This window comes from Moschus berezovskii, chromosome 25, assembly GCF_049115385.1.
Source record: "Moschus berezovskii isolate FMDL1 chromosome 25, NW_MosBer_1.0, whole genome shotgun sequence".
Taxonomy (NCBI): Eukaryota; Metazoa; Chordata; class Mammalia; order Artiodactyla; family Moschidae; genus Moschus; species Moschus berezovskii.
In genome coordinates, this window is record NC_142484.1 from 29,914,619 (window position 1) to 29,927,478 (window position 12,860).

Sequence of the window (12,860 nt, forward strand, 5' to 3'; positions counted from 1 at the left end):
TTCTTTGGCATAGCCTTTCTTTGGGATTGAAATGAAAACTGACCCTTATCAGTCCTGTGGCCACTGCTGAGTTTTCCAAATTTGCTAGCATATTGAGTACAGCACTTCAACAGCATCATCTTTTTTTTTTCTCTTTAGTGTTTTTATTTTTTTTTATTGTAGTTAATTTATTTTTTATTGGAGGCAAATTATTTTACAATATTATATTGGTTGGTTTTGCCATACATTGATGTGAATTTGCCCCGGGTTTACATAAGTTCCCCCTCCTGAACCCCCCTCCCACCTCCCTCCTCCCTTTATCCTCCCTCTGGGTCATCCCCGCATGCCAGCCCCGAGCATCCTATAACATGCATTGACCCTGAACTAATGATTTGTTTCACATATGACAACATAGGTGTTTCAATGTCATTCTCCCAAATCATCCCACCCTCACCCTCTCCCATAGATTCCCAAAGACTGTTCTATACATCTGTGTCTCTTTTGCTGTCTCGTATACAGGGTTATCATTTGCATCTTTCTAAATTCCATATATATGTGTTAGTATACTGTATTGGTGTTTTTCTTTCTGGCTTACTTCACTCTGTATAATAGGCTCCAGTTTCATCCACCTCATTAGAACTGATTCAAATGTATTTTTTTAATGGCTGAATAATACTCCACTGTGTATATGTACCAAAGCTTTCTTATCCATTCGTCTGCAGATGGACATCTAGGTTGCTTCCATGTCCTGGCTATTATAAACAGTGCTGCAATGAACATTGGAGTACACGTGTCTCTTTCAATTCTGGTTTCCTCAGTGTATATGCCCAGGAGTGCGATTGCTGGATCATATGGCAGTTCTATTTCCAATTTTTTGAGGAATCTCCACACTGTTCTCCATAGTGGCTGTACTAGTTTGCATTCCCACCAACAGTGTAAGAGGGTTCCTTTCTCTCCACATCCTCTCCAGCATTTATTGCATGTAGACTTTTGGATAGCAGCCATTCTGACTGATGTGAAATGGTATCTCATTGTGGTTTTGATTTGCATCTCTCTGATTATGAGGGATGTTGAGCATTTTTTCATGTGTTTGTTAGCCATCTTTATGTCTTCTTTGGAGAAATTTCTGTTTAGTTCTTTGGCCCATTTTTTGATTGGATCATTTATTTTTCTGGAATTGAGCTGCAGGAGCTGTTTGTATAGTTTGGAGATTAATCCTTTATCAGTTGCTTCATTTGCTATTATTTTCTCCCATTCTGAAGGCTGTCTTTTCACCTTACTTATAGTTTCCTTTGCTGTGCAGAAGCTTTTGATTTTAATTAGGTCCCATTTGTTTATTTTTGCTTTTATTTCCAATATTCTGGGAGGTGGGTCATGGAGGATCCTGCTGTGATTTATGTCGGAGAGTGTTTTGCCTACGTTCTCCTCTAGGAGTTTTATAGTTTCTGGTCTTACATTTAGCTCTCTAATCCATTTTGAGTTTATTTTGGTGTATGGTGTTAGGAAGTGTTCTAGTTTCATTCTTTTACAAGTGGCTGACCAGTTTTCCCAGCACCACTTGTTAAAAAGACTGTCTTTTCTCCATTTTATATTCTTGCCTCCTTTGTCAAAGATGAGGTGTCCATAGATGCGTGGATTTATCTCTGGGCTTTCTATTTTGTTCCATTGATCTATATTTCTGTCTTTATGCCAGTACCATACTGTCTTGATGACTGTGGCTTTGTAGTAGAGCCTGAAGTCCGGCAGGTTAATTCCCCCAGTTCCATTTTTCTTCCTCAAGATTGCTTTGGCTATTCGAGGTTTTTTGTATTTCCATACAAATTGTGAGATTACTTGTTCTAGTTCTGTGAAAAATATCGATGGTAGCTTGATAGGGATTGCATTGAATGTATAAATTATTTTGGGTAGTATACTCATTTTTACAATATTTATTCTTCCAATCCATGAATATGGTATATTTCTCCATCTATTAGTGTCCTCTTTGATTGCTTTCAGTAGTGTTTTATAGTTTTCTATGTACAAGTCTTTTGTTTCCTTAGGTAGATATATTCCTAAGTATTTAATTCTTTTCCTTGCAACAGTGAATGGAATAGTTTCCTTAATTTCTCTTTCTATTTTCTCATTATTAGTGTACAGGAATGCAAGGGATTTCTGTGTGTTGATTTTATATCCTGCAACGTTACTGTAATCATTGATTAGCTCTAGTAGTTTTCTGGTAGAGTCTCTAGGGTTTTCTGTGTAGAGGATCATGTCATCAGTGAACAGTGAAAGTTTTACTTCTTCTTTTCCAATTTGTATTCCTTTTATGTCTTTTTCTGCTCTGATTGCTGTAGCCAAAACTTCCAGAACTATGTTGAATAGTAGTGGTGAGAGTGGGCACCCTTGTCTTGTTCCTGACTTTAGGGGAAATGCTTTCAGTTTTTCACCATTGAGGATAATGTTTGCTGTGGGTTTGTCATATATAGCTTTTATTATGTTGAGCTATGTCCCTTCTATTCCCAGTTTCTGGAGGGTTTTTATCATAAATGGATGTTGAATTTTGTCGAAGGCTTTCTCTGCATCTATTGAGATAATCATATGATTTTTATTTTTCAGTTTGTTAATGTGGTGTATTACGTTGACTGATTTGCGGATATTGAAGAATCCTTGCATTCCTGGGATAAAGCCCACTTGGTCATGATGTATGATCTTCTTAATATGCTGTTGGATTTTGATTGCTAGAATTTTGTTAAGGATTTTTGCATCTATGTTCATCAGTGATATTGGCCTGTAGTTTTCTTTTTTGTGGGGTCTTTACCAGGTTTTGGGATTAGGGTGATGGTGGCCTCATAGAATGAGTTTGGAAGTTTCCCTTCCTCAGCAACTTTCTGGAAGAGTTTGAGTAGAATAGGTGTTAGCTCTTCTCTAAATTTTTGGTAGAATTCAGCTGTGAAGCCATCTGGACCTGGGCTTTTGTTTGCTGGGAGATTTTTGATTACAGTTTCAATTTCCGTGCTTGTGATGGGTCTGTTCAGATTTTCTATTTCTTCCTGGTTCAGTTTTGGAAAGTTGTATTTTTCTAGGAATTTGTCCATTTCTTCCAGGTTATTCATTTTATTGCCGTATAATTGCTGATAGTATTCTCTAATAATCCTTTGTATTTCTGTGTTGTCAGTTGTGATCTCTCCATTTTCATTTCTAATTTTATTGATTTGGTTCTTCTCCCTTTGTTTCTTGATAAGTCTGGCTAGTGGTTTGTCAATTTTATTTACCTTCTCAAAGAACCAGCTTTTGGCTTTGTTGATTTTTGCTATAGTCTCTTTTGTTTCTTTTGCATTTATCTCTGCCCTAATTTTTACAATTTCTTTCCTTCTACTGACCCTGGGGTTCTTCATTTCTTCCTTTTCTAGTTGCTTTAGATGTAGAGTTAGGTTATTTAGTTGACTTTTTTCTTGTTTCTTGAGGTGTGCCTGTATTGCTATGAACTTCCCCCTTTAGCACTGTTTTTACAGTGTCCCAGAGGTTTTGGGTTGTTGTGTTTTCATTTTCATTCATTTCTATGCATATTTTGATTTCTCTTTTGATTTCTTCTATGATTTGTTCGTTGTTCAGCAGCGTGTTGTTCAGCCTCCATATGTTGGCATGTTTAATAGTTTTTCTCCCATAATTGAGATCTAATTTTACTGCATTGTGGTCAGAAAAGATGCATGGAATGATTTCAACTTTTTTGAATTTACCAAGGCTAGATTTATGGCCCAGGATGTGATCTATCCTGTAAAAGGTTCCATGTGCACTTGAGAAAAAGGTGAAATTCATTGTTTTGGGGTGAAATGTCCTATAGATATCAATTAGGTCTAACCGGTCTATTGTATCATTTAAAGATTGTGTTTCCTTGTTAATTTTCTGTTTAGTTGATCTATCCATAGATGTAAGTGGGGTATTAAAATCTCCCACTATTATTGCATTATTGTTAATTTCCCCTTTCATACTTGTTAGTAATTGTCTTACATATTGCGGTGCTCCTGTGTTGGGTGCATAAATATTTATAATTGTTATATCTTCATCTTGGATTGATCCTTTGATCATTATGTAGTTTCCTTCTTTGTCTCTTTTCACAGCCTTTGTTTTAAAGTCTATTTTATCTGATATGAGTATTGCTACTCCTGCTTTCTTTTGGTCTCTATTTGCATGGAATATCTTTTTCCAGCCCTTCACTTTCAGTCTGTATGTGTCCCTCGTTTCGAGGTGGGTCTCTTGTAGACAACGTATATGGGGGTTTTGTTTTTGTATCCATTCAGCCAGCCTGTGTCTTTTGGTTGGGGCATTCAACCCACTTACGTTTAAGGTGATTATTGATAAGTACGATCCCGTAGCCATTTTCTTTATTGCTTTGTGTGCGAGTTTATACACCCTTTCTGTGTTTCCTGTCTAGAAAAGATCCTTTAGCATTTGTTGGAGAGCTGGTTTGGTAATGTTGAATTCTCTCAGCTTTTGCTTGTCTGTAAAGCTTTTGATTTCTCCTTCATATTTGAATGAGATCCTTGCTGGGTACAGTAGTCTGGGCTGTAGGTTATTTTCTTTCATCACTTTAAGTATGTCTTGCCATTCCCTCCTGGCCTGAAGAGTTTCTGTTGAAAGATCAGCTGTTATCCTTATGGGAATCCCCTTGTGTGTTATTTGCTGTTTTTCCCTTGCTGCTTTTAATATTTGTTCTTTGTGTTTGATCTTTGTTAATTTGATTAATATGTGTCTAGGAGTATTTCGCCTTGGGTTTATCCTGTTGGGGACTCTCTGGGTTTCTTGGACTTGGGTGATTATTTCTTTCCCTATTTTAGGGAAGTTTTCAACTATTATCTCCTCAAGTATTCTTTCATGGTCTTTCTTTTTGTCTTCTTTTTCTGGGATTCCTATGATTCGAATGTTGGAGCGTTTAACATTGTCCCAGAGGTCTCTAATATTGTTCTCATTTCTTTTAATTTGTTTTTCTTTTTTCCTCTCTGTTTCATTTATTTCTACAATTCTATCTTCTAACTCGCTTATCCTGTCTTCTGCCTCTGTTATTCTACTGTTTGTTCCCTCCAGAGTGTTTCTGATCTCATCTATTGTATTATTCATTGTATATTGACTCTTTTTTATTTCCTCTAAGTCCTTATTAAACCTTTCTTCCATCTTCTCAATCCTTTTCTCCAGGTTATTTATCTGTAACTCCATTTTGCTTTCAAGATTTTGAATCATTTTCACCACCAAATTCGAAATTCTTTTTCATGTAGATTCCCTATATCTTCCTCTTTTGCTTGTGTTGGTGGGCATTTATCTTGTTCCTTTACTTGCTGGGTATTTCTCTGCTTCTTCATCTTGCTTATAATGCTTTGCTTGGGGTGGCCTTTCCCTCTGCTGGCCGTTTGTGGAGTTCTCTTTATTATGTAGTTTCCTTGCTGTGTGTGGGGTTGGACAGGTGACTTGTCAAGGTTCCCTGGTTATGGAAGCCTGTGTCGGTGTTCTGGTGGGTGGAGCTGGATTTCTTCTCTCTGGAGTGCAATGAAGTGTCCAGTAATGAGTTATGAGATGTCAGTGGGTTTGGAGTGACTTTGGGCAGCCTGTATATTGAAGCTCAGGGCTAGTTTCCTGTGTTACTGGAAATTTTGCGTGGTATGTCTTGCTCTGGAACTTGTTGACCCTTGGGTTTAGCGTAGGTATGGAGACGTTTGATCAGCTCCTATTGATTAATGTTCCCTGGAGTCAGGACTTCTCTGGTGTTCTCAGGATTCGGGCTTAAGCCTCTTGCCTCTGGTTTTTGGTCTTATTCTTGGAGTAGTCTCTAGATGTCTCTATCTGTCATTTCCAAGGTGGTTCCCTCTGTTTTAGCTTCTGTCTGCTGGTCTCTTCAGTGTCTAATTTCCGCCCTGATACTAGGGGGTGGGTGGACACTTTTTAAGGCTCAGTTGTTCAGTCTTGTTCTGGGAAGGGAGGAACGCTGCAGTCGATTATCTCTGGCGTCTGTGGGGAGTGCTCGCAGCGTCTCGGCCACACTGGGTTTGTCCCCGCTCACAGCACGTATGCTGTCTCAGTCTACACTGCACAGGCTCTAGGTTGCTCTGCCGGGAACTGTCCGAGGCCGGCACCAGGTTGTATGCACTTCCCAGGTCTGAGCGGCTCAAGTTCAGGTTCTCAGGTACTCCACAAAGGCGCAGACTTGGTTGGGCCTGAGTTTTGTGCCTTCCCCAGTCCGAGCAGCTCAGGGGACCAGGTGTTTGGCGAGCGCGGTCTCTGCGACTTATCGCCTCCCCAGTCCCCGCCACTCAGTTTTCTGGGTGTACAACCGGCGCACCTTCTCAGGGGGATATCGACCGGCCCGAGCCCAAGAAGTCCTGAATAGCAACAAGCCTGCCTGCAGTTTGTATCGGATGCCTTTCTGGGGCTGCGGTTGCCTGCTCCGGCTCTGGCTGAGCTCCCTGCCTGTCTCGGCGGGGAATGGGGGATGGGCCGACCGCAGCCGGCTCGCTCTGCTCAGTCCTTTATTCTGTGAGCGGGGTTGGCCGAGTCATAGGTTAGAGCTTTCCGTCTTTTCGTGGGGAAGCTATCCCACAGTCTGCTTTGCTCCCCCCAGTTCTCTCAAATTGTTCTCGCGGCATTCAAGCCCAGTCCTCTCTCTAAGCAGTTCAGCCAGCTCCTCCCTGCCCAGCCCCCGCTTGCTAATGGCGTATGCAGGCGTTTGCGCTGCTTCTCCGCTGGGAGTTACCGTTTGGCGGGTAATCTGTGGGTTTTAAAAAAATCTTAAAAAAAAAAAGAGGGTTATGTGGCCCTCTGAGCTTCCAAGGCTCGCCACAGAATCGCCAGTGAGAATGTTTCCTGGTGTTTGGAAACTTCTCTCTTTTTAAAGCCTCCCTTCCCGGGACGGAGCTCCGTCCTTACTTCTTTTGTTTCTCTTTTTATCTTTTATGTTTTTTCCTACCTCCTTTCGAAGACAATGGGCTGCTTTTCTGGGTGCCTGACGTCCTCTGCCAGCATTCAGAAGTTGTTTTGTGGACTTTACTCGCGTTCAAAAGTTCTTTTGATGAATTTGTGGAGGAGAGAGTGGTCTCGCCGTCCTATTCCTCCGCCATCTTGTTCCTCTCCCAACAGCATCATCTTTTAGGATTTGAAATAGCTCAACTGGAATTCCATCACCTCCACTAGCTTTGTTCATAATGATGTTTCCTAAGGCCCACTTGACTTCACATTCCAGGATGTTTGGCTCTAGGTGAGTGACCATATTACCGTGGTTATCTGGGTCATGAAGATGTTTTCTGTATAGTTCTTCTGTGTATTCTTGCCACATTTTCTTAATATCTTATGCTTCTGTTAGGTCCATACCATTTCTGCCCTTTATTGTGCCCATCTTTGCATGAAATGTTCCCATGGTATCTCCAAACTTCTTGAAGAGGTCTCTCGTCTTTCCTATTCTGTTGTTTTCCTCTATTTCTTTGCATTGATCACTGAGGAAGGCTTTCTTATCTCTCTCCTTGCTATTCTTTGGAAGTCTGCATTCAAATGGGTATATCTTTCCTTTTCTTTGCTTTTAGCTTCTCTTCTTTTCTCAACTATTTGTAAGGCTTCCTCAGACAACCATTTTGCCTTTTTGCATTTCTTTTTCTTGGTGGTGATCTTGATCAGTGCCTCCTGTGCAATGTCACAATCCTCCATCCATAGTTCTTCAGGCACTCTGTCTATCAGATCTAATCCCTTGAATCTTTTTCTCAATTCCACTGTATAATCATAAGTGATTTGATTTAGGTCATATCTGAATGGTCTAGTGGTTCTCCCTACTTTCTTCAATTCAAGTCTGAATTTGGCAATAAAGAGTTCATTATCTGAGCCACAGTCAGCTCCCAGTCTTGTTTTTGCTGACTGTATAGAGCTTCTCCATCTTTGGCTGCAAAGATAATCAATCTGACTTCAGTATTGACCATCTGGTGATTTCCATGTGTAGAATCTTCTCTTGTGTTGTTGGAAGAGGGTGTTTGCTATGACCAGTGCATTCTCTTGACAAAGCTCTGTTAGCCTTTGCCCTGCTTCATTTTGTACCACCTTACCTGCCTGAGAAATCTGTAAGCAGGTCAAGAAGCAAGTTAGAAACAGACATGGAACAACAAACTGGTTAGAGTTGAGGAAGTGCTACATGAAGGCTATATATTATCACCCTGATTAGTTAACTTATACACAGAGGACATCATGCAAAATGCCAAGCTGGATGAATCACAAGCTGGAATCACGATTGCCGGGAGAAATATCAATAATCTCAGATATGCAGATGACACCAACCTTGTGGAAGAAAGTGAAGAAGAACTAAAGAGCCTCTTGATGAAAGTGGAAGAGGAGAGTGAAAAAGTTGGCTTAAAACTCAACATTCAAAAAACGAAGGTCATGGCATCTGGTCCCATCACTCCATGGCAAACAGATGGGGAAACAATGGAAACAGTGAGAGACTTTATTTTCTTGGGCTCAAAATCACTGTGGAATGTGACTGAATCCAGGATATTAAAAGATGCTTGCTCATTGGAAAAGAAGCTGTGACAAACCTAGACAGCATATTAAAAAGCAGAGACATCACTTTGCCAATAAAGGTCCATCCAGTCAAAGCTATGGTTTTTCCAGTAGTCATCTACGGATGTGAGAGTTGGACCATAAAGAAAGTTGACCACCAAGGAACCTATGTTTGAACGGTAGTGTAGAAGACTCTTGAGAGTCCCTTGGACTGCAAGGAGATCAAGCTAGTCAATCCTAAATGAAATCAGTCCTGAATATTCATTGGAAGGACTGATGCTGAAGCTGAAACTCCAATACTTTAGTCACCTGATGGGAAGAACTGACTCACTGGAAAAAACCCTGATGCTGAGAAAGATTGAAGGCAGGAGGAGAAGGGGACAACAGAGGATAAGTTGGATTTGATGGAAATGAGTTTGAGCAAGCTCCTGGATTTGGTGATGGACAGGGAAGCCTGGTGTGCTGCAGTCCATGGGTTCCAAAGAGTCGGACATGACTGAGTGAATGAAATTAACTGAAGGGCTCTTCAATTTCCTATTGTTCAAGGGTCAACTTTGTATCTCTTTGTAAAATTTTGCTTTTGCCCCAGAGATTCCAAATACATCCCAATAGATCACATTCTACTAGTTTCAACCATCTACCACTTCAAATATCATGTAGAAAACTGAATACGTTTTAGGTTCCTTTACCCAACCTCCTTCCGTTATGATATACAAGTCTTAAATATCTCAAAATATATTGAGACCCATATATCAAACAATATTATCACTTTTGTCTTTAATCACTGAACAAAATTTTTAAACTCTGGAATGAAGAATCACCTATTAATATTTATCTTTTTAAAAAGACATTTATTATTTTTGTCTGGGCTGGGTCTCAGCTCCTTCACATGGGCTTTCTCTAGTTTCAGGAGTGGGCTTACTTTCTTTGTGGTGGGCATGCTTCTTACTGTGGTGGATTCTGATGTTCCAGAGCACAAGCTCTAGGCATGTATAGTTCATTAGTTGCAGCATGCGGCCTCAACAGTTGTGGTGCACAGGCTTAATTTTCCACAGCTTCTGTGATCTTCCCTGACCATAGTCCGAACTGTGTCCCCTGAAGTGGCAAGTGGCTCCTTAACCACTGGACCACCAGAGTAGTCCCCACCTCTGTAATTTTTACCCTTTCCTTTGCTTTTTTATTCCTCGTGTTCCAAGTTGTTTTCCTTTCCCTTGTTTTATTGAGATATAACTGACATATAGCATTGTATTGTTTTTAGGTTACATAATGATTTTATATATGCATAGGAGTGAATTTAACATCATTATCTTTTGTCTAAAGAATTTTTCATTTCCATTTGAGTCTTCTTTACTTCTCTTTCTCTGCTAACACCTTCTACTTTTTCAATTAACAAGTGTTCATAATTGTTTGTTGGAGACATTTTATGATAGATGCTTTAAAATTCTTAGAAATAATTCCAACATCTGTTTCTCCTGCTGTTGACATCTATTGATTACCTTTTCTAACTGAAGCTGAGTTTTTTCTAGATCTTGATGTAGAAAACTCTGGATTGTATCCTGAAAATTTTGAGTATTTGGAGATTTGAAATCTCATTAAAATCTATTTTAACAGAGATTCAACATGTCTAGGTTCAGAAAACATGTCCTGGACCACATTTGTAAGATACGGTTTTAATGCCAACTTAATTTTCAAAGGCTCTGCAGAAGTCAATCTACAACACAGATAGTGTTCCAATCAATTCTCAAACCTTCTGCTGTGTGGTGTCTGTGTGGTTTCATGCATAGGTTATATAAAGGTCTGCCGAGGATTCTATGAACAGGTTTTTAAATTCCCTTTCTCTAGCATGGCAATTCCTCAGAAAACTAAACATAGATTTACCACGTGGTCCAGTAATTCCACTTTGCAGTACACACTTAAAAGCACTGAAAACAAGTTCGCGAAAATATACTTGTACTCTATCTAATGTTCATAGCAGCATTTTACAAAACAGCCAAGAGGCAGAAACCAGCCAAATGTCCATCAGAGGATAAATGAAGAAGCAAAATGTGATATATATACACAGTGGAATATCATTCAACCTAAAAAGGGAAGTAAATCCTGTCACAGGCCACAACGTGGATGAAATCTGAGGACATTATGCTAAATCAAAGAAGATACTCACAAAAAGACAAATACAAATACATACAAATACCGTATGATTCCACTTATGGGTGTTATTTAAGTAGTCAGATTCATAGGAGCAAAAAGTAGAATGGTAGTAAGCAGGGGCTGAGGGCAGAAGGAAAGGTGGAATTGCTATTTAATAGGTATCAAGTTTTCAGATTTGCAAGATGAACAAGTTCTATAGATTTGTTTCAAAACAATGTGAATATATCTGATACTACTAAATTGTACACTTAGAAGATAGTTATGATGGCAAATTTTGTTATGTGCTTTTTAAAAGAACTTTTAAAAGGAAGGAAATTCTGACAGATCCTTCAGTATAGATGAGTCTTGACATGCTAAAGTGAAATGAGCTATACTGACATCATGCTGATGTGAAATGAGCTTAACACAAAATAACAAATATTGTATGATTTCACAGAACAGTCAAATACACAGACAGAGAAAAAAGAATGATGGTTGCAAAGGCTTGGGTGGAGTTATTATTAACATCTAATAAATAGTTTTAGTCTGAGAAGATGAAAAGTGCTAGAGATCTATGTGGTGATGCTTAAAAGAAGGTGGAGGTGCTTAATGCCATTAAACTGTACCCTAAAAAATGGTTTAAATGGTAAATTTTATGTTAAGAATATTTTACAATAAAAAAATCTTTTTTTCTGGAAAACTTTTCTCAGTAATTCTCTGCTCACTCTCTAACTGAAGAAGAAAAGAAATGGGTACCACCACTTACATCAGGACAGAAATCATTACAGGGATCTGCTCATAGTCTCCAGAGCCACAGCCGCAAGCTGTGACAGGGTGGGGAGTGGTTTCTGTGTGGTGTTCCCCTGAGTAGGACTGGTATGATCCAAACATTTATATTATATTGGATGACGCTTCTACCAGTTATTGGGCTAGAAATAACAGATTTCTGTGGAGCTTTTTTCTGTCTGCCGCTAGAAGTGTTTCCAGGTCAGCTCTCTTCAGAGCTTATGTCAGGATACATGAGGAGAAACAGAAATTAGCAAGTGGAAACTCACTCCCTATTATGAAGTTCCTTTGGTCTTATGAACCAAGCCAGTCCACATTCTATTCTTCACCATTCAGTCTTCTGTTAGTTGCTTGGTGAATTTTGCCCAGTATCTTATTTTTTAAACTTTTTTGGTAATTAATGGAGAGAATACAGTGGAATACACAGTAGTAGTTGCAATTTGCACGTTCCCCAGAGTCCTATGTCCCACTTTCAGTAGTTAGCCATTTTTACTACTTAGTAATTATAATATGATTTTTCCTGCTCTATTTACTTTTGTGGTATTCATATCCTGACAAGACCATGACTGATATTTATTAATGATGAGTACAGACTATAGCCATCAATGTGGATGGTGGGGATATTTAGAGGAGGTGGTCATGGGAAATGAAGATGTCAACAGAGAAACTGAGCAGTTGGGAAGATCATCTACAATGAAGTTGAAGTCACAGAAGAGAAAAGGACAATGTGCCAGGAGCTCACTGTCTCAGCACCATGACCACATTAGGCCATTACCATGAGGAACTTGCACAATGAAATGAAAGCTCTGAAAGAGCATCCAGTTTCAATCCTGATTCAAATATTCTGCATGGAATAGTTGTCACCATTGACAAGAACCCTAGTCTGGGGTCAGGAAATCTAGTTCTAATTCTGGCTTTATCATGTATATTCTAGCCTTACATCCTCAGCAATACATTTTTCTTCTTTGAATTCAGGTTCAAACCACTGTTCTTCACTGTGAAATAGGATGTTCATTTCTTTTCTGTTTGCCTCACAGAAGGCTGGGAAGGGAGTAGTATATGCCACATTCTCTAATATAACCATCCGACAATTCGTCTCTATGTTCGGCTGCCCAAGTACACACATTCTACAGAAAAGCATGGGATTGTCCTCGTCCCTGCTAGGATCCAAGTCTTCCTTTGTTGTCCCTTGGACATTGCTAGAGCCTACTGCCCAAATCCATGATGATTCTCTCTATATCTTATCAGATTCTCAGATAAGTCCTTCTATAACAATAAGCTAACCTGTTCCCTAAAACCTACCATGGCTGCTCAGTACACATTTAGGGATCTCTGGGATCCAGTCTCAGTAAGCCTTGCAGCCATACCTTCCCCCTCACATAGGCCCCTCATGTCCCCAAAGTGGACTACTCTTGGCATCCATACAGACCAGCTCACGGATCTACAAACTTGCTAATTCTCCTTTG

The 12,860-nt window shown here is 39.6% G+C and overlaps 1 protein-coding gene across 1 annotated transcript in view; it reads right to left on the bottom strand.

Moving 5' to 3' along the window:
* The window catches only part of LOC129548372 (glycerophosphodiester phosphodiesterase 6-like), a 102,857-nt gene that overhangs the window by 60,420 nt on the left and 29,577 nt on the right, over positions 1-12,860 (bottom strand). The window lies entirely within an intron of this gene.